Here is a 22,539-nt window from a genome sequence, read left to right as displayed (position 1 = left end):
CCGGAGGGGCCTGGTTCCTCTGCACGTTTCCTGCCAATGCGTCCTTGGTAGCCATTTTAATAACTGCCTGCTATTGAAATCTGCCACTGTCCTCTGTTTACCAGAATCAGGGCTTCATGTCGATTGGGTCTCCCTTGCACACCTTCTCTGATGGTCAAGCATTCTCCCGAACACGCCGAGGGCTCCTCGGTGGGGTTTTGCATCTGTATCCAGGTCTAGCTGAGAATTCACGCTGACACTCACGGGAAGCCTGGCCCAGTCCCCTTAGGTCACAGGCCAACAGCACTTGCACCCGGTCTTTACTGCAGCTCTTGGGGCCTTTACTCCTTTTGATACACATTATAAAAAAATGTATTACAAGAATATTTACTAAGTGTAAGCAACCTGCTGATGACTTTCATTAAAGAACCTGGTAAATGAACAAGCCTCTCTGGTTGGATAGTCATCCACGAGGTGCTTCTTAGAGTTCAAGACACATCATTAAAGGCACAAGTCCTTCTTCTTCTAAATTTCACCTTGTTGAAAGGAGCAATCATTGCCTCTAAGGTACTTGAAAAGGACTGTGAGTGAAGAGGGGTGGAGGTGAATGTGTCCATTTTAATGCCTCCCACCGTTTCTGGCTGCAGAATTACTGATTTAATTTGTGAAATTGGATGAATTTAATGCAAGATAAATATTTATGTACAGACCCCTGAGATAGATGAGCTGTCTGTGAAAGAATAGAGGTAAAGGCCATTATTTTCAGAGAGCAGATCGCTAGTGGACTGTGGCAGACAGGATGAATTCTCTGTGTAGAAACCCCATGGTGGTCTGTCCGCGCCGTGGCCCCCAGAGCCAGCCCCATCTGGATGGCAAGATGCCCTCAGGACTCAGCACAGGCCAAGCCCTGCTCTCCTTTCTCTGAAACGCAGTGTATCTCACACCCGCGAGAGCGTACACTCACGCACACAAATGCACGTGCACACACGTGGAGATATCCCCTCATCTGTACAAGAGTGTAGATGACACCTGACAACGTCTAGTACAGTGTCTTAAAGGGAGTGGCCGAGAGGGCCCAGGTTGGAGGAGGGAGGTCTCACCCAGCGGCCCTGGCAGTGGGGCTTGGGGGGCCCAGGTGGTCTGCGAGCAGTGGGGGGTGTTCTTTGATGCTGCATATTTGCCACCCTTACCCTGGAATGTGAGGCATCCTTGTGCAGGATGAACGCTCCCACCATTGAAAAGAAGCAGCTGCTTCAGAGATCTTCTGGATTTCCATGCATTCTTCCCAACATACCAACGGCACCTTGGTGGAGTTTTGCAGCTGTGTCCATGCCTAGCTGAGAATTAGCCTTGACACTCATGAGAAACCTGGCTCTGTCCCTTTAGGTCACAGGTCGATAGCACTTTGCACCTGGTCTTTATTGTAGCTCTTGGGGCCTTGTACTCCTTTGGACACACACTTTCTTTTGTTTTTGTTAAATCACAGAATGAGAACACAACAGCAATATCATGATCAAGTGTTAGTTTATTCTATAGAACAATGTTTTAATCAATACTGTAAGCAAACACCTCGTTTTTCTGCACTGAGCTGGGAGAATGATGTGCAGTGGAGGAAGATAGCCCCTCCAAACTCCTGGTGAAGGAACCAGGATGCTGTCTGGGGGTCAGAAAATCTGTACTTTGAACCTTGCATGACCACCTGCCCGGCAAGTTGGTCTTTTTCTGCTCCCACCTGAGAGATGGGGAGCTCAGAGGCCACTAGGACAATAGCTCCCAGGCCTGTCAGAGCTCCTGGCAGGAGCCTCTGCTTCTGAGAACCACCCTGGACACTGCAGCAGTCAGCTTGACCTGCAACTGTGGAGGTAAGCACTGCCCTCGGAACTTTTCACGTAAAAGGTAAACGGCAGGCGAGGGATATCGAACCCTGTTGCCGTGGGGTCCCTCTATCAGCCACTTGAGTGCTGTTGTTAGCCTAGACCTTATCAGGCCAATTGCAGAAGGACAGTCCCCATTATATCGTAACTCTTCCTTCCGGCCCCATAATTTGGGGGATGGAGGCCCAGCAGGTTCTTCTGGGTGGACTCAGAATGTGATGAAGGGTTTGGGCACCCATGTAAGTACCTACAGTCTGATTGCTGGTGTTCAAAAAGTCATGACAGACAGGCAGAATACAGCCTGCCTTGGAAAAAGACAATGATCATATGTCTTTTCATGGAGAGAGCAAAGTACTTTACGAATATAACGTCAAAAGGAAATTTTAAACCTGATTGATGAAGGCATTTGACAAAAGAAAGGATATTTGGAGAATGGTGCTGAGAAAATAATGCTGCTTGTGTTTCCAAGAGATCGTATTATCCATGAGTTCAGTTCAGAGTGGAGCCCTGGGAAAACAAATGCTGAAGGTGTTCATGTGTAGGAGGATGTGTGTGTGGTTTTTGTGTGATGTGCATGTGTGTGCGTGTGTGCGTGATGCGTGTGTGTGTGTTTTTTTTCAGCCAGTCGTGAACTTCCCTGCTTTCACTGCTCTGGTTCAGAGTCGTGTCTAAAATAAGCAGGTGCACGATCTCTAGAAGGGCCCTCAGGTTTGCCTGAGTGTCTGCATCTACCCAGTGAGGTGGGAGGTGAGCCACGTGACTTGGGTCTCCACTGAAGGCATCCACAGCCTTGCGATCTCCATCACTAGAGAGGGGGATCTGCCCAGAGGGGACCCCACTGTGACCCATTCAGTGCAGCCCAGAGACAGACGAGTGACCTGCTTGCCAGCTGGGCCACACCTCAGCATTCCATCTGGATACTGCACATCTGTTTTACTTCTTATCTGAATTTCTTATCAGATTAAAAAGAAAGAGATTCTATTTGACTGTATCTCTTGTCAATATGGAGGTGGCAAGTTGGCCTCTTGCTGTCCTCACCTGTGAGTGAGAAAGTGTCTATTTGTGGAAAGACACTTTTTGATTCTGGGAAAGAACTCAAGGCTTTCCTCTAGTGGGTGCCCGTCCACCAGAGGGGTGTCCACAGGAACCCCTCAGCCTCTCTTCTGCCCTCTATTCTATGGCTTCATCCACCTGGTAAATACTGTTGAGTGTACCCAGAAAATAATGGAAACCTGGCACAGCAGGTCGGGTTGTAAGGGAAATTCCACATTAGTCAGTTGAAGCTGGACTGGATCCCATGAAAATCAAATACTCAGTTGACACAGTGATCTCGTTAGGGGGTAGGTGGAGCTACTCGATGGTCCCTCATGGGGATTCCTAAAGAGATTATTCAAAAGTAGTTAGAGTGTATTTTCTTTCTTGGAAAATTGAGTTAATCAAGTAGTGATAATATGTTTATTAGAAATGAGTATCAGTTATTACAAATATTCAACAAGAGTCTATTGAGCACGGATCATATGCCAGCCTGTCTGGGTCCCAGGACACAGCTGTGACGATCATAGCCCCAGGCCTCATCATCCTCATCTACCACACTTTATTTCCCATTTAGAATAATTTATCTCCATAACTCCTTTATTACTAGCTCTTTATTGTGTTCCTATGGTTATTATATTTTAACTTACAAAAAACAATAAGATGTAACCGTACTCATTTGGAGTTGCTGCCTGATTGATGGTTTCTAGAGCCAATCTGTGTATTGGCAATAATTACAGAAGTTTATCCTGCTCCTTAGCATATCCAGCGCTCTAAGAAAATCTCACTTAAATTTATAAAACTGTTAAGGAGTAAGATTTTTCTTGTTTTATCAACACATGGCATGTAGAATTTCTTTAAGCAGCAATGCCATAGTCAGGATCAAATTATGATTCCATTTATATAAATCACTCCTCCAAATTCCACAGCAGAGACTATGTCAGGGCCTGTGCCTTGTCTGATTGGGGTCACAGTCTGGGTCTGTGCCACCACGGGAGAGCTCAGGAAATGGAAATACCTCGTCGGCACCAGATTTACCAATGTCCGTGGCCTGGACTGACCACACAACTTATCACCGAAGGCCTCTTGTGGCCTGGTCTCAGAAGCCCTGGGGTGATCAACCATCTCTGGATGCTGGGGACAGAGTGGTTTCCTGGGATGCTGGTTTCAGTGCTAAACCTTGAAGAGTCCAGGCAATTGGGACAGGCTGGTCACTCTACTCCCAGCACAGCCCACTGGTCAAGGAAGTCACTAAAGCAGCTCAGAGTCCAGAGGAAAGGGATCGGGAGGGAGGAGAAGCAAAGATGCTGTGTCCATCTTTCCTCCGCCACACGCCACACAAGGGACAAACCGGCCAAGTGGAAAAGACACTTCCTGGAGGAAGACTCGTTATCGCAAAGATAACGTTCTCCCCAAATCCCAGGGGTGCTGCCCCTGCGTCCATCATTTTTCTATTTCTTTTAGAAGGATGGCTAATAGGAGCAAACTACAGGATTTCAGATGGAAGTGTGTTGGGTATAACCTGTTTTCTAGATTTTTCTCCAGACTTTTCATGAGCAGATGGGCCAGAGGAGGTTGTCCGGAGATGTGTCCCAGGAGCAAACAGTGGCGCCATATCCTGTCCGCTCAAAGGAAGATGACCTGCCACCTGTCACTGGCGGAAACGGCCCCCAGTGTCTCCACCAGGCTTGACTTTGTTCGTTTCTTTTAGCAGAGTGATGTTCAAAGGTCTTTCAGAGACAAGAAATGTACAGAAATAGGTAACTAAATAAAAGTGAGAATAACCTGGATTAAATAAATCAACTTCTAAAGTCCCTGGTGTGTTCCATTGGGAAGGGCAGTGAGTGCTTTAAAGGTGAACAAATCCACTTAGATTTTCCATCTACTTGCTGGTCATCTCTATCCTAAGTGGACTCATGTTGGTAGGAAGTGACTTGTCTTTCATCCACATCATAATGTAAATTTCACTTCTGGAAACATCCTTGCAATGGCAAGTGAGTAGGTCTCAGGTGACATGACAAATTTAGAGCAAAGAACTTGGACGTCTTGGTTCTTACTTGTTGCAGGTTGGGTTTCCCAAATAATTGCAGGCTGAGACAGAGATTGGGGTTCTGGCTGTCCTTAGGGGGTGCCCTTGGGTTGTCAGCCTTGGAAGGTGGAGGAGAATACAGGGTCAAGCTGTCTCCATGGAGGTCGAGGCTGAGCCCTTGAAAAGCTCTGAAGGGAGATGATTGGGGTGGTGACAGTTGCCACTGGAAGGAGCTGTGACTTGGGAAGGGACAGTTCTACGTCTGAGGGGATCCCTACAGACAGCTGACTGCTGAAGGCTGCCTGCTGGCCTCTTCCCAACAGCTGAGGAAATCATTTCTGCATCTGTCCACCCCTGAAGGGACATCTGGGTGACATCTCCAGTGTCACCCACACCAGACTCATTATATAAGGAAGGGAGCTCTGGGTTCATATAAAATCCTAGAGCACTTTACACTTTAAAACATGAGATTAATGACTCTCGGTGAAGCTAGAGTTACACAAAACCAGCCCTCTTATAGTTCAGTCTATCTTCTAGACATTTTATTAGGGGTTCAATTTTGTTTTATTGAGTTTTATTGGGTAAGTTGTTGTTGGGAAGTAATTTCAATTATTGGAGAAGTTGTATGGAGTTCATATCTTCCTTCCTTGAGGGTCCATGTGGTTCAATTGCACTCAGACCCATCCAGCTCCAGTGCCGTGTTCCGTGCATCACCGTGGCTGGGTGAGCTCCTCCAGCCTCACTCTCAACCCCCTTCCATCACTGAGCCCAAATCTGGAGCAGTGATGTTCTCCCAAGTGCATATTCTCCTCTCTGGGCACCCAAAGCTCTAATCAGCACTGTGAAAAGATCTCTGGCTGGGAAAGGAGCAGCCTGGACTCAACTCTGTTCCTCCCTCTGAACTTGGCAGACTGGAGACCTTCTTAGCCTCTGAAGTGTTGGCTTTCTCACCACGTCATCTGGAGTTGACACTACTTTCTGCATAGAGCAGTTTTTAATAACAAAGTAGATTACGTCTATTAACTGTCTGCTTAGATGGAAGTACTGAACTAATGCAGGTTTGTGTTTATCCCCTTCCTTCGATATGCTACTGGATTGTCCCACCTCGTTTGAAATAACCAATCGCCCTCGTATCATTTACTAAATAACTCTTTCCCCAGATAGTTGGATATGTTTTCTTAAAAATTATAAATACTGGGGCTTCCCTGGTGGTGCAGTGGTTGGGGGTCCGCCTGCCGATGCAGGGGACATGGGTTCGTGCCCGGGTCCGGGAGGATCCCACATGCCACGGAGCAGCTGGACCCGTGAGCCATGGCCGCTGGGCCTGCGCGTCCGGAGCCTGTGCTCCGCAATGGGAGAGGCCACGGCGGTGAGAAGCCCACGTACAGCAAAAAAAAAAAAAAAGAAAGAAAAGAAAATTATAAATACACGTATGAAAGGCAGATATCTACCCTGCTCTGATAACCTGCTTGCCTACATTGTACCAGCACCACATCCCATCCATCAGCCCTTCTGGGCTCCATCGGGTTCTGAGACAAGCGGGGATCTAGATTTGGGGTTGGCCGATTCCACAGAGCCTTGACCTTGGACTCTGGTGTCCCGCACGCTCCCCTGTCCGCTCTGTGAACACCCAGATCTGCATGGTCCTGGTGTTTGTAGCTTGGTTCCCCTCCGGGCCCAGGGGTGTTTCTGCAGGCACCCCTGGAAGATTCCTGACGCTCCCACAACATGTCTCTCATATTCACAGATGCGGTCGGCTCTCCCAGGATGCTCCCAACCTCTCCTTTCTCTAGACATTCTCCCCAGAATCTCCCTAAAACTTAATCACTTCCATGGAGTTGCCCCCTGCCCAGCCCTTCAGTGTGTGTCCTATATCAGGCAAACCGGGATAGTTAGTCGTCCTCCACCAGGCAGGGTCCCTGCTGTTTCACTCAGGCAGCTCCCATACACCTTCCTGGGCCCCCATCCCTCCTCCTCTCGGGCAGCACCCCCGAGGCGCCCCTGCCTGTTCAGGACACCCTTCAGGGTCCTTCCTGGGATGCTGGAAGCCAAGGTCTCTCCCTACACTCAATTCCATCCTGCGATGCTTCTCCCCCTCAAATCCTGAGTGGCTCTGCTGCCTTTGCCAACCCCCCGGCTTCTCTCTCCTCTCACGGTGAGCTTCTCAACGTGATGGACGATAAAACTGATTCTTCATCAGCTTCTCCTTGATCTGTGGCTCGGCATCCCCTCCCTCCATTACCCTTGTTCTCTCCTCCCAAGGGCCCTCCGCAGCCCCGGGTCCACCGTCCTGTCCACAGTCTGCTTTGTGCGTCGGTCCTGAGCGGTGGATATGGTGCTAACCTACCCCTGGAGCAGACCTCTCCCCTGCCTCCTAGACTGACTCCTGCTTCTGGCTCCTTCACCCTGGCTAATAGCGCTCACCTGCCGCCGGCCCTTCCCCTTCCCAGTTCACTTAAATCTGCCATTGCTCCTCATGGGATTCTTGGCCTCACCTCTGCTTGTACCCCAACTCTGAATTATTTAAATGATCCTCTCACCCTCAGATAATACCTTGAAGATGATTATTCTTAGTTCCGTGTCTCCAGGCCCACCCTCGCTCCTGACTCCCAGCCCTTTATTTGCAATAAGCCTTGAGCGTTTCTATTCAGCTGCCTAAGCTTAACCTCGACGTGTCATACACTGAACATATTTCCCCACCCATTTGTCTTCTCTGGGACCAGAATTCCTATTTCCTTTACCAGGAATAGCTCCCAGGGTGTGAACACGTGACCTTAACTTCTAACCCCTTCTTCTGATTTAACTCCCGCGCCCCCCCCCACCAACAGAGTACAGATTTCTAGAAACAAGAGATTATACTCCTTTTCCATTTGAAATGTATGTCAAGGGTTTTACACAAAGAAGCATCTTACATGTTTCAAGACATCTGTTGAATTAACCCGGTCACCTAAATTTGTGTCTTCTTCCAATTTCCGTGGCCCCTGGACTAACACAGGAAATGTAGTGAAATGATCCCCTGTTGCTCTCCCCTCTAGCCTGGTCTCTTTCTACTTCACGGTGTCTGCGTGTTGTGTGTGTGTGCACTCACGTGTGTGTGAACTTTCCCATAAGTACTTTGTGTTTCTTTATGTCTATATAATTAATTTTCATCCATCACCCAGCCTGTTGTTAACTGATTAGAACGTTCCTCTTAATAAACGCCCTTCGGCAGTCTGCCATCTGTCTGTGTGGGGTGGTACCTGTCCCCACATTAAGGACACTGATTCAACTGTTGGACAATAAGAACCTAGGACAGGGTCTGAGGACATCACTAGGTGTCCTCTTCCAGGCTGGCGTGGATCCGCTGGACCCATCCTTGATGCTGTCAGATGATGCGCTGAAGTTCATATCCTATAGGAAAAACAGGTGCCTTTTGCTGAAAGCTGATTAGGTGTGGACACTTCCATATATTATGTTATTGAATTCTTACAGTTGATGGAGTGGCTGTTACTGTCCACTGCATATGGAGAAGGACCTCAAGATTGGTCTCTGTGGCTCCATGGGCCACCCATCCCCCTTTGTTAGGCTCCTCTGCTGGAGTCATTCTCACCAATCAAATGTGCTCGTTCACAGTTTCCTAAAACCTCCACACTTGTCCACCCCCTATTTTTTTTTTACTGAAGTATAGTTGATTTACAATGTTGTGTTAGTTTCAGGGGTACAGCAAAGTGAATCAGTTATACATATATAGTTTTATATATATATATATATATATATATATATCTGTTCTTTTTCATATAGTTTTATACATATATATATATATATATATATATATATATATCTGTTCTTTTTCAGATTCTTTTCCCTTGTATGTTATTACAAAATGTTGAGTATAATTCCCTGTGCTATACAGTAGGTCCTTGTTGGTTATCTATTTATACACAATAGTGTGTGTATGTTAATCCCAAACTCCTAATTTATCCCTCCACCCTCCATTCCTCTTTGGTATCTATAAGTTTATTTTCTATGTCTGTGGGTCTATTTCTGTCGTGTAAATAAGTTCACTTGTATGGACAGACAAATGAATCAAGAAGATATGGTACATATATACAATGCAAAATTACTCAGCCATAAAAAGGAATGAAATAATGCCATTTGCAGCAACATGGATGGACCTAGAGATTGTGATTCTAAATGAAGTAAGTCAGACAGAGAAAGATAAATATCATATGATATCGCTTATATGTGGAATCTTAAAAATAAAAAACAACATACCCTCTTTGTTTTTTGGGGTTTTTTTTTTTTTACATCTTTATTGGTGTATAACTGCTTTACAATGGTGTGTTAGTTTCTGCTTTGTAACAAAGTGAATCAGTTATACATATACATATGTTCCCATATCTCTTCCCTCTTGCATCTCCCTCCCTCCCACCCTCCTTATCCCACCCCTCTAGGTGGTCACAAAGCACCGAGCTGATCTCCCTGTGCTATGCAGCTGCATCCCACTAGCTATCTATTTTACGTTTGGTAGTGTATATATGTCCATGACGCTCTCTCACTTTGTCACAGCTTACCCTTCCCCCTCCCCATATCCTCAAGTCCATTCTCTAGTAGGTCTGTGTCTTTATTCCTATCTTACCCCTAGGTTCTTCATGACATTTTTTTTCTTAAATTCCATATATATGTGTTAGCATATGGTATTTGTCTTTCTCTTTCTGACTTACTTCACTCTGTATGACAGACTGTAGGTCCATCCACCTCATTATAAATAGCTCAATTTCATTTCTTTTTATGGCTGAGTAATATTCCATTGTATACATGTGCCACATCTTCTTTATCCCTTCATCTGATGATGGACACTTAGGTTGTTTCCATCTCCGAGCTATTGTAAATAGAGCTGCAATGAACATTTTGGTACATGACTCTTTTTGAATTATGGTTTTCTCAGGGTATATGCCCAGTAGTGGGATTGCTGGGTCATATGGTAGTTCTATCTGTAGTTTTTTAAGGAACCTCCATACTGTTCTCCACAGTGGCTGTACCAATTCCCATTCCCACCAGCAGTGCAAGAGTGTTCCTTTTTCTCCACACCCTCTCCAGCATTTATTGTTTCTAGATTTATTGATGATGGCCATTCTGACTGGTGTGAGATGATATCTCATTGTAGTTTTGATTTGCATTTCTCTAATGATTAATGATGTTGAGCATTCTTTCATGTGTTTGTTGGCAGTCTGTATATCTTCTTTGGAGAAATGTCTATTTAGGTCTTCTGCCAATTTTTGGATTGGGCTGTTTTTTTTTTTTTTTTTTTTTTTGTTATTGAGCTGCATGAGCTGCTTGTAAATTTTGGAGATTAATTCTTTGTCATTTGCTTCATTTGCAAATATTGTCTCCCATTCTGAGGGTTGTCTTTTGGTCTTGTTTATGGTTTCCTTTGCTGTGTAAAAGCTTTGAAGTTTCATTAGGTCCCATTTGTTTATTTTTGTTTTTATTTCCATTTCTCTAAGAAGTGGGTCAAAAAGATCTTGCTGTGATTTATGTCATAGAGTGTTCTGCCTATGTTTTCCTCTAAGAGTTTGATAGTTTCTGGCCTTACATTTAGGTCTTTAATCCATTTTGAGCTTATTTTTGTGTATGGTGTTAGGGAGTGATCTAATCTCATACTTTTACATGTATCTGTCCAGTTTTCCCAGCAACATTTATTTTATTTTATTTATTATTATTATTTTTTGCGGTATGCAGGCCTCTCACTGTTGTGGCCTCTCCCGTTGTGGAGCACAGGCTCTGGACACGCAGGCTCAGCAGCCATGGCTCACGGGCCCAGGCACTCCGCGACATGTGGGATCTTCCCAGATCGGGGCAAGAACCTATGTCCCCTGCATCGGCAGGCACACTCTGAACCACTGTGCCACCAGAGAACCCCCCCCAGCAACACTTATTGAAGAGGTTGTCCTTTCTCCACTGTACATTTCTGCCTCCTTTGTCAAAGACAAGGTGACCATATGTGCGTGGGTTTATCTCTGGGCTTTCTATCCTGTTCCATTGATCTATCTTTCTGTTTTTGTGCCAGTACCATACTGTCTTGATTACTGTAGCTTTGTAGTAAAGTCTGAAGTCAGGGAGCCTGACTCCTCCAGCTCCGTTTTTTGTTCTCAAGATTGCTTTGGCTATTCGGGGTCTTTTGTGTTTCCATACAAATTGTGAAATTCTTTGTTCTAGTTCTGTGAGAAATGCCATTGGTAGTTTGATAGGGATTGCACTGAATCTGTAGATTGCTTTGGGTAGTAGAGTCATTTTCACAATGTTGTTTCTCCAATCCAAGAACATGGTATATCTCTCCATCTATTTGTATCATCTTTAATTTCTTTCACCAGTGTCTTATAATTTTCTGCATACAGGTCTTTTGTCCCTTTAGGTAGGTTTATTCCTAGATATTTTATTCTTTTTGTTGCAATGGTAAATGGGAGTGTTTTCTTGATTTCACTTTCAGATTTTTCATCATTAATGTATAGGAATGCTAGAGGTTTCTGTGCATTAATTTTGTATCCTGCTACTTTACCAAATTCATTGATTAGCTCTTGTAGTTTAATGGTAGCATCTTTAGGATTCTCTATGTATAGTATCATGTTATCTGCAAACAGTGACAGCTTTACTTCTTCTTTTCCGATTTGGATTCCTTTTATTTCCTTTTCTTCTCTGATTGCTGTGGCTAAAACTTCCAAAACTATGTTGAATAAGAGTGGTGAGAGTGGGCAACCTTGTCTTGTTCCTGATCTTAGTGGAAATGCTTTCAGTTTTTCACCATTGAGGACGATGTTGGCTGTTGGTTTGTCATATATGGCCTTTATTATGTTGAGGAAAGTTCCCTCTATGCCTACTTTCTGCAGGGTTTTTATGATAAATCGGTGTTGAATTTTGTCGAAAGCTTTCTCTGCATCTGTTGAGATGATCATATGGTTTTTCTCCTTCAGTTTATTAATATGGTGTATCACATTGATTGATTTGCATATATTGAAGACTCCTTGCATTCCTGGAATAAAGCCCACTTGATCATGGTGTATGATCCTTTTAATGTGCTGTTGGATTCTGTTTACTAGTATTTTGTTGAGGATTTTTGCATCTATGTTCATCAGTGATATTGGCCTGTAGTTTTCTGTCATTGTGACATCCTTGTCTGGTTTTGGTATCAGCGTGATGGTGGCCTCGTAGAATAAGTTTGGGAGTGTTCCTCCCTCTGCTATATTTTGGAAGAGTTTGAGAAGGATAGTTGTTAGCTCTTCTCTAAATGTTTGATAGAATTCACCTGTGAAGCCATCTGGTCCTGGGCTTTGTTTGTTGGAAGATTTTAAATCACAGTCTCAATTTCAGTGCTTGTGATTGATCTGTTCATATTTTCTATTTCTTCCTGATTCAGTCTTGGCAGGTTGTGCATTTCTACGAATTTGTCCATTTCTTCCAGGTTGTCCATTTTATTGGCATAGAGTTGCTTGTAGTACTCTCATGATCCTTTGTATTTCTGCAGTGTAAGTTGTTACTTCTCCTTTTTCATTTCTAATTCTATTGATTTGAGTCTTCTCCCTGTTTTTCTTGGTGAGTCTGGCTAATGTTTTATCAATTTTGTTTATCTTCTCAAATAACCAGCTTTTAATTTTATTGATCTTTGCTATTGTTTCCTTCATTTCTTTTTCATTTATTTCTGATCTGATCTTTATGATTTCTTTCCTTCTGCTAACTTTGGGGTGTTTTTGTTCTTCTTTCTCTAATTGCTTTAGGTGCAAGGTTAGGTTGTTTATTCGAGACGTTTCCTGTTTCTTAAGGTAGGATTGTATTGCTATAATCTTCCCCTTTAGAACTGCTTTTGCTTCATCCTATAGGTTTTGGGTCGTCAAGGGATCGATCCAAGAAGAAGATATAACAATTGTAAATATTTATGTACCCAACACAGGAGCACCTCAATACATAAGGCAAATAACTAACAGCCATAAAAGGGGAAATCGACAGTAACACAATCATAGTAGGGGACTTTAACACCCCACTTTCACCAATGGACAGATCATCCAAAATGAAAATAAATAAGGAAACACAAGCTTTAAATGATACATTAAACAAGATGGACTTAATTGATATTTATAGGACATTCCATACAAAAACAACAGAATACACATTTTTCTCAAGTGCTCATGGAACATTCTCCAGGATAGATCATATCTTGGGTCACAAATCAAGCCTTGGTAAATTTAAGAAAACTGAAATTGTATCAAGTATCTTTTCTGACCACAATGTTATGAGACTAGATATCAATTACAGGAAAAGATCTGTAAAAAATACAAACACATGGAGGCTAAACAATACACTACTTAATAACAAAGTGATCACTGAAGAAATCAAAGAGGAAATCAAAATATACTGAGAAACAAATGACAATGGAGACACGAGGACCCTCTTTGTTTTTGTTTAATCCATTCAGCCTGCCTGGAACACCCCCTCCCGCCCCTCTGCCCGACCAGTCTGCACGCACTGACTCTCTCCCTCCAGACATCGACCCCTCCCAGCCTTGCTGTGTGACTTCAAGTAAATTCCACGTCTGAACAGTCTCTTCTCTAAGGTCTGTAAAAGAGAGCTGTTAAGGTTGTATTCTAAGGTTGTTATGAGATGAAATGGAATAATGGATAGAAAGGATTTACATCATGCTAAAGCATTTATATCATGCTAAACATTTACAGTGCTGAAGTTAGCATTTAGGCCTTTCCCTACCTTTCTCCAAAGTGATATGACTACTGCCTATAAGGGTCATTGCTGATAAATCATCCATTTACTTGTAGCATTGCTTTTCTATTAATATGAATTCTCCGGAAAGCATTTTATTTCTATGCCTATTTGTTTGTTTTCAAGTGCTTACTGCCTTACTAGATTAGAAGCTCCCTGGAAGCAAGAAGAAGTAAAAATATTTTATGTTCCCTGAGAGCACAGTGCTTTCATGGAGTTTCTCCAGAATTCCAGCCTTTATATACATAATGATACCAGTTTATATCATTACAGATACTAACTACAATAAATGTATAATATAAATTCTGTAACATTTTAAAAATTATGGAAAAGTGTGGATAATAAAATACAAATTACTTATAATTCTATAACTGAGTACTTCAGATCAAGAAAGATATATATAATTTTATATATTTTATATAATATATATTATATATTTATACATCTGTATTATAATTACACCTAAGAGTATATTTATAAAATATGTAAAATTACATATCTATAATTGTTTAAATTTGACAGAAAAAACTGTTATTTTTATAATTATATGAGAGAATACATCTTATTAAATGGCACAGAAACGCATGAAATTCACTGATTTGATCTTTTAATTTCTTGTGTGTCAATTCTGTGTGTCAGAGCCCAGCTGTGTGATATGAGTGACTCTATCTACTAACAGATGAAAAGATGGAGACACAGGAGAGTAAAATGAAATGCCCCAGACATGGATTTTGATAAATAAATGTTGATTTGCGACAACACACACTGACAATGCCAAAAAGAAAAGAAAACACAGTGGCTTCTCTGCAGTCTGATACCGCGGCTCCCGTATCTGTCAGCGCTGTCGAGGTGTCCGGCAGCACCCGATAGCTGGCCCGGCCCTGATCGGGAGAGAGATGGGTCATTAATCTTGGTTAGGGCTGGCTCTGCTGACACTGGGCCCTTCCCAGAGCACTTTGCCCTGTGGACACAGAGATCCTCCTGATGCCCAAGAGAGGGTCCAGCACGTAGATAATTTAAATCTTTAAAAGCAAACCTAAGGTTACCAAAGGGGAAACTTGGTGGGGAGGGATAAATTAGGAGCTTGGGATTAACATGTACACACTACTATATATGAAATAGATATAACCAACAAGGACCTACCGTACAGCACAGGGAGCTCTAGTCAATATTCTGTAATAACTTATATGGGAAAAGAATCTGTAAAAGAATGGGTACATGTATAGATATAACTACTTTGCTGTACCCCTGAAACTAACACATTCTGTACTACAATAAGATTTTTTAAAAACCCTAAAAAATTCTAAAACAAACGTATTTATTCATTTCTGCAAGGGAACAGGGTGAACGTTGTTTTTAAAGCCTTCATTCCTGAGCTCCAGGCTTCGCTACGACGAAGTTGAAGAGTTGCCCTGTGTCCCGACAAGGAGAGGAGGATGGGGGAGGAGATCAAGTCCACAGGAGCAGCCGGTGGGGTTCCTCTGAGAAAGCCCAGGCTTGGACCTACGGATGGGAAAGGAGGAGGAGTGGGGGGAGGGCGGAGCGAGGGGGCCAAGGCCTGCAGGGGGACGGGACGCTTGTCCATCCCCGGGCAGCCGGAGCTGACCACGGCTGTCCACATCAACCGTGGGAAAGAGGACCAATCAGTAAATCAGCAGCCTGTTTCAAGAATGACGTCTATGGGCTTCCCTGGTGGCGCAGTGGTTGAGTGTCCACCTGCCGATGCAGGGGACGCGGGTTCGTGCCCCGGTCCGGGAGGATCCCATGAGCCATGGCCGCTGAGCCTGCGCGTCCGGAGCCTGTGCTCCGCAACGGAAGAGGCCCGTGTACAGCAAAAAAAAAAAAAAAAAAAAAAAAAGAATGACGTCAAACAGATGACCATTGATGAACAACAGAGCTTATTGCCTCAGCCATCAGTAGCTGACAAAACCCATCAGCAAAGAGCACAGACGACAAGTAACTTCTCTCGGGAAGCATCCGCATGCCTTTAGGGGTTTTGCTTCAGTCATAAGCTGGGAGGTTTATTTTTAACCTTATATATTTCATGAATGAATCTTAATAGAAAGGGAACAAAACGTGTTTTCCTTGCCTTTGTTACCCTTCAACCCATAAACTTTTGGAAGATGGAAGGCAGCCAGGCTCACAGCGATTGCACAAAGTATGAATCAAGTTGGAAATTGTTCCTGCTTCAACCAACAAGCACAGATGCACACGGCATTATTCTTTACGCTCGGCTCTGTTCAAATGCAGGCGTGGCCTCTTGTTCTAAATTTAGCTCCCTGGTCTCAGGGTAAGTTATCTGGGTTTTCCAAAAGTTGCCCGGTGTTAGTTCTGGTAAAAATGAGGTACTGATACCCACATTCTTGGGCTCCACTGTGAGTGTGCCCAGGGGAAAGAGTGGGAGGGGGCCGAGCTGGGCTAGACCTGGGACAGCCGGACCCCAAGTAGGGGCAAGGAGTCTGTTAGGAGGTGTGGCGTCATCAGTTCTAAATGCCCGCTGAGGGACTTCCTTGGCGGTCCAGTGATGAAGACTCTGAGCTTCCACTGCAGGGGGCGCAGGTTCGATCCCTGGTCCTGGTAGGGGAACTAATATCCCATATGCCTTGCAGTGCAGCCAAAAACAAAAGCCTGCTGTTGCACCGAGGATGGCTTTCTTCTTCCACAAGACAGAGCAGACTGAAGGGTGGCCAGGCAATAATAATGTTACACTCCCTGACTTGCGTTCTAGAATGTTCTCTGGAATGCGAGAGAAAAAGCTGGGAGTGTAGCTGCTGGCTGTCCCCCGCCAGAGCAGGGGCTGCTTCCCCAGCTGCTGTGCTGTGCTGGTCTACCCACAGCTCCTATCCTGCTGCTGTCTGCAAAACCCTTGGCCATGAAGACGCGGGTGAGAAAGCCTGTGCTGGGGATGCAGCTGCCTGTGGCCAAAGCCTCCTCACCAGGACAGTGGGGGAAACGAGGCCCGTGTGCGGTGTCCCCGGAGCCGTGTCTCTGTTCTGATCTCTGTTCTCACTGAGAATGAAGCTGTGCAAAGCAGCTCTGGACTTGCCCCACTGACCAGAGGACAGGAGCTTCGTAGGAACTCCTGGGCATTCATATTTTTAAAAAATAATTGCCAATTTTAATTGGCAAAAATGTTATTCCATTCCTTGCATATGTACATATCTGATTCTTTGTGAGACTGAACGTATTTTCACACTTAAATATTCATGTGTTTGCCTGTTTGTGAATTTCCATCTATTTCCTTCTCTGACTTTTCAGTTGAAGCGTTCATGGTTTGCATATGGATCCCAGCCCTGCATCTCTCGACCTCCCCAGGGTCATCCGCCCCGCCGTCCCCGTAACCCCGGTGGCAGCTGTGGTGCCAACTGTGAGCCGGCCACGGAAGCCCTGGGATGTATACTGCCCACACCACTGCCCTGGCTCGGAAGACCCATGGCCACGCTCTGGGGCCTGGAACCCGCCACGCAGGTCCCCGGGCAGGTGTCAGCAAGGCCAGGTCTCAGGCACGGGGGTTAGTTCCCGCCTTTATGACATTGAAGAGCCTTTGTGTACTTGACTTCAAACAGAGCGTCGTTCTAGCCTGCATGGACTCCAGTGTGGCCTTAGCCCTGTGCACGGCTCTCTTCAAAGCCGTGGGGTCCGGGGTGGGCATTTCTTCATTTGCAGAGACAAGAGCGGGGGCACCAAGGGGCAGGGCGCCCCGGGCCAGCCTCCTTTCTCTCCGCTGACCAGCGGCTCGCGCCTCCTGACCTGTGACACCCTCCAATTGTTATCTAATCAATCCAGCCGAAATTAAAAAGATGTGCTTCTGTTTGCTTGAACACTCACTCCGATGTTCGTGGCGGTGACCTTTCCGTATTGGATTCCACTGCTGAGAGTACGCGGCCTGCCGGATTGCTGGGCTAATAAATAATGAAGCACCTTGTGAGGAAGAAGCCAGCTGCGTGCAGGGCTGGGCGGGGGTCCTGCACCCACCCACCCCCGACTCCTCCCAGAGTCCCAGCTCTGAACCAAATGGCCAGCCTCTAAGGGCTGCTCCGGAACCACGCCGCTTTTGTTTGCTTGTTTTACTTTCAGTGTATTTGCTTGATTTGCAGGGGGATTGATTTTTAACACTTCTTTATTGTAGCAAAATGTGCAGAACATAAAACTGACAAATTGAACCATTTCTAAGTGTACAGTTCAGTGTCATTATAGTCACAGTGTGTAACCATCATCCCTATTTCCAGAACTTTTTCACATCCTGAACAACAACTTAAATAATAACATCCCATCCCTTCCCTCCCCAATCCCGGAAAGCTCTGCTGCACTTCCGTCTCCATGAACTGCCTATTCTAGATGTTTCATGTAAGTGGAATCATGCCACGTTTGTCCTTTTGTGTCTGGCTTCTTTCACTTAGCATAATGTTTCCGAGGTTCATCCTTGTCTTAGCACGAATCAATACGTCATAAACAGGAGGTCAGTTTTGAGTATTTTCATTTCTTCTGCCACATACAAATAAGTTAGGAATTATCAAAGGAACAATGGAATACATTTTAATATCAAACCAAAGCTCCCATAGAAAATGTACTTCTCTGAAAAGGAAGAGTCTCAGCTGCTTTGGAGTTCACAAAATTAAAAGGCTACTTGAAAGAAATTCCTGAAAACTAAGAGTGGGTTCACTCTAATGAATATTTCAAAGGCTAAAGAATTGACAATCTAGCTTTGGTATAGAACATAGATCAGGAAAATATCATGTGTGTATAATCATTATCATCATTTTTTGTGTGTTTTTCATTGCAGTGATTTCCATGCTAGAGTCATAGCTGTACAAAACTGGTTAACTTTATAAACGTGAGCCAACATTTAATTGAAGGCTGTAAGAAAACGTAAAATAAATTTTGATAATAATGAGGATGGAAAGTAGCCGATTTTTTTAAATATATGTAATTTGGTATTTATTTTTAACTTTGAACTCAAGAATATACAGAAAAAAGTTAAAAGTAACCATGTGAGATTTCTCCTGTTGACCAGATATTCCATACGTTTCTGACGTTTGGTTTTCTGAGTGTCTCTGTCCAAAGCAGCTGTTGCATCTGCAGCATCATAACATTCTAGCCCAATCTCTGACGTCCCAGAGGCTCTGAGAAAGACGTGGGGATGCAGAACAACAGGGACAGAGGCCAGATTGTCCTGCTCTGCCCCTCCTTTGGGCTGTAGGGTCATAAACACAGGACCTGGTGCTTGGCAGTTGAGGTATGAATAGTGAACATATTAAGAAGGAGAGTGACCAAGAGAGGACCGTCTCACGGAGCATTCTGGAATGTGCTCACCTTCCTATCAAAGCACCCAGAAGACACCCTGCAGCACAAGGGACACTTGGGCACAGTGACTCAAGGGCAGGTATCTCATGTGTCCCCTGAGACTGGCCTTCTTCTGGGCCACATCCATCGACTCCTAGAGGCTGAATTTTGTGATCCTTAAGACTCTTTCAGTTCTTAGAGCTCTAGTTTATCTCTATTTGAGGTACTTAAAGGGCAATGATGGTGGTGGTGGTGGTGATGGTCATATTGATGATGACAGTAAGGGTGTGACAATGATGGTGATGGTGGTAATGATGGTGATGGTGATGGTTACTACAGTGATAGGATGGTGATATGATAGTGATGGTGGTTATAATGATGGTGATAGTGATGGTTACTATGGTGATAAGGATGGTGATATGATGGTGGTTATAATGATCATGATGATTATGATGGTAATAAGGATGTTGATAATGATAATGGTGTTGGTGGTGATGGTAATACAAAAAACTTCAATTCCTTGAATTCCTACTACACACTGGGCATAACAGGAGTTCTCTGTATTCCTTACCTCAAAGTAGAAAAGTATAACTCTGTCCCTCTGCATGAGGACAGGTCAGCAAGAAGCAGCAGCTAGCTTGTTCAAGGTTACGCAGTTCAGAAGTGGCAGAACTAGTTGACAGGTCTTGCTTGCTGCCTCTGAAGCCTTTAATCTTCAGTGTTTGATGCTGGTTGCTAGAGAGACCTGACTGTGAGCCTTTTTTTTTTTTTTTTACAATGACTAGTGTAAAAGGCACAGGTTTTGCAAACTTGAACTCTGTTTGGTCTGTTATGTAATGGGATTTTCCCCGCTTTGCATGTAATTCTTTGGTTCTACAGTCTACTCTTTCCAGGTGCTGTTTAAACATGGATTACTTCCTACTGCCTTAGTCACCTCCCCTAACTTCCTTCTCTTATGTGCCTCCGTGCAACGTGCACCTGCCTTTCTTCCTCTGTGTTCTCACAGAGGGCTGGAAGCTGTCGAATTCAAGGGGAGAGACAGAGTTGCAGGGGGAAGTATAAATATTGTAGGTTATTAATATAGTTTGAAATAAAGGAAATTGTTCTTTCCTCATCTCACATTATTTTAAAGGTATGGATACACAGACTTCTCTATTTTAAAGCAATGCCTTCTGTATTTTTAGAAAATAATTGAAAAAATGGAATGTAAAGAAGCTTTGAAAAGGAGTTTAATGTTCATGTAAAGCTGATCCTTTGCTTTCATACTTAATCGGAAACTCCATTAAAGCAAATGAAATTTTAAAGGATTTTCAACATTTTGATTACATTATGAGAACGCCAATAGCTTAAGACTTTTTTTACTTGAATGTTATATGACACCCTATCACCACCTTACATAGTCACATCATTCGTATGTAACAGAAAGAGGAAGATTATTATGTTGTTGTGAGATACTGAAATATTTCTTATTACAGCAGAATATTTCATTCAAAATCACACAAAAATGAAGCTCTTTATAATGTTAAATACTTTTTGAGGTGGAATAATGCTTTATTTTTGTTAAAAACCTGACAAATATATTTTTCTATGCATTTACTATATGTATTAAATTGACTCTTTTCACTCTATGCCACTGACTTTTATGATAGCCTTAGATGACTTAAACGACCCAAGATGAATGTCTGAATTTCAATGGCTTAGCTGATTAGGTATAAGAAGTAAGTGCAAAAAACAAACATAAAAAAATACAGCTTGAGTTGATCCTGTGAGGAAGCAAACATAAAGGACCTGGAGAGTAGCACTGACATATATACACGACCATGTGTAAAAGAGATAGCTAGTGGGAAGCTGTTGTATAGCACAGGAAGATCAGCTTGGTGTTTTGTGATGACTACAGGGGTGGGGTGGGGAGAGTGGGAGGGAGGGAGGCTGAAGAGGGAGGGGATATAGGGATATATGTATACTTATAGCTGATTCACTTTGTTATACAGCAGAAACTAACACAACATTGTAAAGCAATTATACTCCAATAAAGATTTAAAAGAATAAATAAAAAGAACCTGGAGAGTAACAGGTGTTTTCAAAATATGAAAAGTGAAGATTATTGGAAAACTTTTATCTACTGTGCATGGCTGGCTGAACTGCCAAATCTCCTTGGTCACTGTAGTCAGTAAATTGGGATAATGAGCTAGGAGATAGAAGAGTAGTTATATTTGTACAGCATTTTACAGGTTAAACTACTTTTTAAGTTCTAAGCTCCTTGAACCAGGAGCCTTCTCTTATATTTCCCTACAGAGCTCAAGAAAGTCATGGACATGTAATAGATAATCCGTAAATGATTTCTGATTTTTAATTTGTCTCAAATGATATTTAGAAGTTTATATGTAACATGGTTAGGGCGTTCTCCCTAATCTTGTGCACACTACCACTCTGTGGCACATGATTTGTAGATACAAGACATTACAAGCCTTTCTTTTTCTCTTTTCTGATTTGGTAAGTGGGTCTACAAATGTATGGGTTTTGTACATTTTACTTGAAATTCTTTAAAATGACTTATAAACATTAATACATTTTTCCCTCAACATTCAGAACTTTTCCATCATAAAAGAGTATTGAATGAGAACAATGTTTTGACAAATTGAAAGTGTTCATATTTGTTTAGGAATTTGTCAGAAAAATCTTAATTTGCATATTAGAATCCCCTGAGTTTCTACTGGGGACAAGGAGTGGTGGAGAATATTTTTTTGACTAAGAGCAAACTCTGTTTTAAAATAAAATACTAAATTTAACAAAGAATATCACATGGTAATATTATGGAAGTATCTTGGTTATTTTTTCACTTACTCCAGGACAATCTATTTATTTCTGGGTATCTCACTTAGCCAATTTTGAATGGGCATTTTTAGACCTTTGGTATTAGATGAGAGTGTAATTACTTCCATGAAATAGTGAGGGGACTGGTTTGACTGTAATATTAAGGCAGATTTTTGAAGGGGAAGTATTGATAAATAAGGCTGAAAATTATGTTAGAAAGACCTCCACCTTCAGCACAGAGGAGTGAACACTTACCTAATAAGTTTGCAATAAATCACATCTTTAAACGATGAATAAAATATGGAAACAATATTCTGGACGTCTGGACATTGAACAATGTCAAACTAACTTGACGTAAAATGATCCAGAAAAATGTGGCCCGATCTTGAGGGAAAAGGCAAACAACAGATGCCAACCCCAGGTACTGAGATGTTGGGTTTATCAGACAAAGACTTTAAAGTGACTATTATAAGTATGCTCAGTAAAATAAAAGAAAGTATGTTTGTAATGAATGAAAAGATAGGGCACTTGATATAAATATTTTTAAAAATGGAAATTTTACAACCAAAAACCTGAAATAAAAAGAAATCATGGGATAGGCTTAATCTCAAATGGAAAAAATAGATGAAAAATTCAATGACTTTGAAAATAGATCAAGAAAGATCATCTCACATAACTAAGAGGAAAACAGGTGATTGGAATTTCAGTAGAAGAAGAAGGAGAGAATGGGACAGAAAATAAATATTTGGAAATTAACTTAAAATTAAATTGCAGTGACTTGAA

This window comes from Stenella coeruleoalba (genome assembly GCF_951394435.1).
Source record: "Stenella coeruleoalba genome assembly, chromosome: 3".
NCBI lineage: Eukaryota > Metazoa > Chordata > Mammalia > Artiodactyla > Delphinidae > Stenella > Stenella coeruleoalba.
The sequence above is the reverse complement of the archived record's forward strand: the minus strand, read 5'-3'. Positions refer to the sequence as shown.